Here is a 5,000-nt window from a genome sequence, read left to right as displayed (position 1 = left end):
CTCCCGCCCGCGACTGCGCCGTGCCTTCGTAGGGAAGGCGTTGATGCGGGCGCGGAGGGCGTCGATGTATTCACGCCCAGATAGCAGGCGACTGGTGTCGGCGACCCACTGATGTTGGCCACTGACGGCGGCAGAAGATGACAGTGCCGCACCGTCAATGGCGATGTGTAGGCGCGCCGCCCACATTTCCCCAACCTGCGTTGACGATTTGAGGAGGTGGCCCTCCCACATTAGGTGGCGCTCCAGCACCTCGATCTCACGCTGCACCTCATCCATGCCTGCACCGTCGCAGGCTGGCCCTATCTTCTTCAGCGCCAGGAGACGGGACCGACGGAGGGTCGGACCCATCCATCGGCAAGATGGAATGCCGAGGCCCCCCTGGGCAACAGGAGCGTGGAAGTATCCCAGGGGGGTGTCCGCCGGGAGGCGGAACCATCTCCTGACGGCGGCCCGGATGGTAACGTCGGCCGACTTCAATGCACCCACCTGGGTGCGGCTGAGGGCCAGCCCGTGGTACAGGCCAGGGAGAAGTACATTGGTGAGAGCGTGGAGGCGCTGTTGCGGCTTCAGCGGAGCTCGGGAGATGACGTCAAGCTGCTCCACCAGGTGGCTACGTGGATTGAAGACACAGCGACCCGCCGTGGAAAATTGCAGCCCCAGGTACCGGAAGGTTTCACCCACACGCAGGGCAGGCATGGTGGTATTGCCTGCTGTGAAGGTGACATTGCTGTCCACCTTCACCTTCTTCTCGCGCCCTGACGCGACTAAGGCGAGGGTGAAACACTTCCGGGCGTTGATCTGCAGCCCCAGGTGGGCGAGGGCTGCGGTAGCTGCGTCGATGAGGGACTGCAAGCCCCTCGGGGTCGCTGCAAACAGCAAGACGTCATCTGCAAAGGCCGCAGCGTTGACTCTGCGACCGAGGATCCGAGCTCCGATGTGGGAGGGCAGTTGGCCTAAAACGTAGTCCACCGCAAAGTTGAACAGGAGGGGGGAGAGGGGATCGCCCTGGCGAACGCCCCGTGCTGGCTGCACAGACACGCCCACGCCGGCGCCGTCCGCTATCACTGTCGTGCTGCCCTCGTAGCACCGCTCGACATACTCGACAAAGCAATCCGGCAGGCCATGCGCCTTCAGCACGGGCCGAAGGGCAGCATGATCTACCGAATCGAATGCCTTAGATACGTCGATCGATGCCACAAAGACAGAGCGGCAGGAGCGAACTGCGTCGGTGAGAGCAGTGTCCAAGATGAAGGTATTTTCCAACATCCCATCCCGAGGGATGAATGCCCGCTGACGTTCGTCCACAGCACATGCGCGCATCAGGCGTGACGCGAGAACCTTGTGAAAGGTCCGCGCCAACACCGAGCAGACCGTAATGGGGCGAAAGTCAGCGGGGGATGTTGGTGCAGCCGTTTTCGGGAGAAGGGACGTCCGCGCGCGAAGCAGGCGTTCCGGAAGGGCGCGGGCCAGAAGGAAGAGATTCATCACTTTCACCAGGACTTCGTGCGGCAGGCGCCGCAACTCCGCTGGGGTAAGGCCGTCCGGCCCGGCTGCTGATCCCCTGGGCGGCAACGCGGCGGCGACCTCCTCATGTGTGACCGGCCCCCATATGCACTCGAGAGCGACAGGCTCTGAGTGCGGGAGGAGGCGGTCACGAATGAAGCCCGCGGTGGAGATGGGCTTCTTGGTGAAGAGGTCCGCCCAGAAGTCCAGCAGACCAGGGATGGCAGGTGGCGGCTGGAGCAGGGTGCCATCCAAGAGGCCGCGCACGCAACGTGCACGCGACCGTCGGAAGGCATCCTGCGTTCTCGCGTACTCCCAGCGGCGCCGCTTGCGCTTCTGCGTCGGCGGCGCGGCAGGCGGCCGCTTCGATGGTTGGCGCGGCCGCTGTGTCCTGGTGATCGATCTCTCCCTTCTGGACCCGACCGACGCAAGGGCATCCGGGAGCATGCCCAGGATGACATCGGGCGGCGTGCCCCGCCCCAGACCTATGACACGATCCAGGGCAGAGAAACGCTGGGCGGAAGCGGGTAGCACCGCCAGATGCTCCCAGATGGCGGCGTCAGTCGGCCCCTCCGGCGGCGGCCCGGTGGTGTCGGCCGCGAAGTCCTCGGCTGCGTCGACGGGCGGCGCAGCGGCCTCGCCCGCGTCAGGCAGCGGGCTCGCTGCTCCCCGGCGGGACGCCGGCTCTTCCCCCCGACCGATCTCAAGCGCCTCCATGAATTGGCGGACAAGCTGCTTGTGGGCAGCTTGCCGCCGTCGGCACTTGATTGCCTCGAGCGTTCGGTCGGGGAACATCCTGATGAGTTCTTGATTGACGAAGAAGAACCGGGCGTCCCTCTCAAGGAACAGTTCGGCCTCCGCCTTGGCGAGCGACAGGACTTCTTCCTCCGTCCACCTCGCGCGATGCCTCTCCGTGACGATCTCCGCGTTGGCGGCCGCAAGATGTTGGCGGCGGCGATGGACCCCGAGACCGTTCTTGGTTGTAAAGCTGCGGTGGCACTCACTACAGGTATACATAGCTGCAAAAGTTACAAGATTTTCGGCACGGCCGGTTGGCCGGCTAGGTGCTGGGGGAGTTGGGGTGGCACCTTCAGCGGAAGGGCCACCACTTATTCTCTGCTTACTGCCCCCAACTAAAAAAAGGGATAGTGCGAGGGGGGGCTGGTAACCCCCCCAAGCCCCTGGTGCGGTCTTCCACTCTGCGAAGTCAGCGGGCCCACGAGAAGGGGAGAAGACCGCAGGAGAGGAGAGGCTAAGAGGGCTAGGCCCATGTATTGCGCATCACTCTCCCTGTAACTATAACCCAAGGAAGGCACCTCGCAGCAGCAGCACGACTACATCAAGACCGCACTTCGAGAAGCCAAGTCCGGATGCAGCCACACCGCCGCCACTTGGCCACCTTAAGAGAGTCATAGTTACTCCCGCCGTTTACCCGCGCTTGCTTGAATTTCTTCACGTTGACATTCAGAGCACTGGGCAGAAATCACATTGCGTCAACACCCGCTAGGGCCATCGCAATGCTTTGTTTTAATTAGACAGTCGGATTCCCCCAGTCCGTGCCAGTTCTGAGTTGATCGTTGAATGGCGGCCGAAGAGAATCCGCGCACCCGCGCGCCCCCGGAGGAGCACGCTAAGGCGGACGCGGCCTCGCAGCAAGGAAGATCCGTGGGAGGCCAAGGCACGGGACCGAGCTCGGATCCTGCACGCAGGTTGAAGCACCGGGGCGCGAACGCCGCGCAGGCGCGCGCATCCTGCACCGCCGGCCAGCACGAGGCCAACCAACGGCGAGAGCAGACCACGCCCGCGCTAAACGCCCGCACTTACCGGCACCCCTACGGCACTCACCTCGCCCAGGCCCGGCACGTTAGCGCTGACCCACTTCCCGACCAAGCCCGACACGCCCCGATCCTCAGAGCCAATCCTTATCCCGAAGTTACGGATCCAATTTGCCGACTTCCCTTACCTACATTATTCTATCGACTAGAGGCTCTTCACCTTGGAGACCTGCTGCGGATATGGGTACGAACCGGCGCGACACCTCCACGTGGCCCTCTCCCGGATTTTCAAGGTCCGAGGGGAAGATCGGGACACCGCCGCAACTGTGGTGCTCTTCGCGTTCCAAACCCTATCTCCCTGCTAGAGGATTCCAGGGAACTCGAACGCTCATGCAGAAAAGAAAACTCTTCCCCGATCTCCCGACGGCGTCTCCGGGTCCTTTTGGGTTACCCCGACGAGCATCTCTAAAAGAGGGGCCCGACTTGTATCGGTTCCGCTGCCGGGTTCCGGAATAGGAACCGGATTCCCTTTCGCCCAACGGGGGCCAGCACAACGTGCATCATGCTATGACGGCCCCCATCAACATCGGATTTCTCCTAGGGCTTAGGATCGACTGACTCGTGTGCAACGGCTGTTCACACGAAACCCTTCTCCGCGTCAGCCCTCCAGGGCCTCGCTGGAGTATTTGCTACTACCACCAAGATCTGCACCGACGGCGGCTCCAGGCAGGCTCACGCCCAGACCCTTCTGCGCCCACCGCCGCGACCCTCCTACTCGTCAGGGCTTCGCGGCCGGCCGCAAGGACCGGCCATGACTGCCAGACTGACGGCCGAGTATAGGCACGACGCTTCAGCGCCATCCATTTTCAGGGCTAGTTGCTTCGGCAGGTGAGTTGTTACACACTCCTTAGCGGATTCCGACTTCCATGGCCACCGTCCTGCTGTCTTAAGCAACCAACGCCTTTCATGGTTTCCCATGAGCGTCGATTCGGGCGCCTTAACTCGGCGTTTGGTTCATCCCACAGCGCCAGTTCTGCTTACCAAAAGTGGCCCACTTGGCACTCCGATCCGAGTCGTTTGCTCGCGGCTTCAGCATATCAAGCAAGCCGGAGATCTCACCCATTTAAAGTTTGAGAATAGGTTGAGGTCGTTTCGGCCCCAAGGCCTCTAATCATTCGCTTTACCGGATGAGACTCGTACGAGCACCAGCTATCCTGAGGGAAACTTCGGAGGGAACCAGCTACTAGATGGTTCGATTAGTCTTTCGCCCCTATACCCAGCTCCGACGATCGATTTGCACGTCAGAATCGCTACGGACCTCCATCAGGGTTTCCCCTGACTTCGTCCTGGCCAGGCATAGTTCACCATCTTTCGGGTCCCAACGTCTACGCTCTAGGTGCGCCTCACCTCGCAATGAGGACGAGACGCCCCGGGAGTGCGGAGGCCGCCGCCCCGTGAAGGGCGGGGAAGCCCCATCCTCCCTCGGCCCGCGCAAGGCGAGACCTTCACTTTCATTACGCCTTTAGGTTTCGTACAGCCCAATGACTCGCGCACATGTTAGACTCCTTGGTCCGTGTTTCAAGACGGGTCGTGAAATTGTCCAAAGCTGAAGCGCCGCTGACGGGAGCGATTATTCCGCCCGAGAGCATCCCGAGCCAACAGCGGCGCGGGTCCGGGGCCGGGCCAGGTAGGTCCGTCATCCGGGAAGAACCGCGCGCGCTT

The sequence above is a fragment of the Schistocerca americana genome, unplaced genomic scaffold (genome assembly GCF_021461395.2).
Source record: "Schistocerca americana isolate TAMUIC-IGC-003095 unplaced genomic scaffold, iqSchAmer2.1 HiC_scaffold_47, whole genome shotgun sequence".
Classification (NCBI taxonomy): Eukaryota; Metazoa; Arthropoda; class Insecta; order Orthoptera; family Acrididae; genus Schistocerca; species Schistocerca americana.
This window is presented reverse-complemented; position numbering follows the sequence as displayed.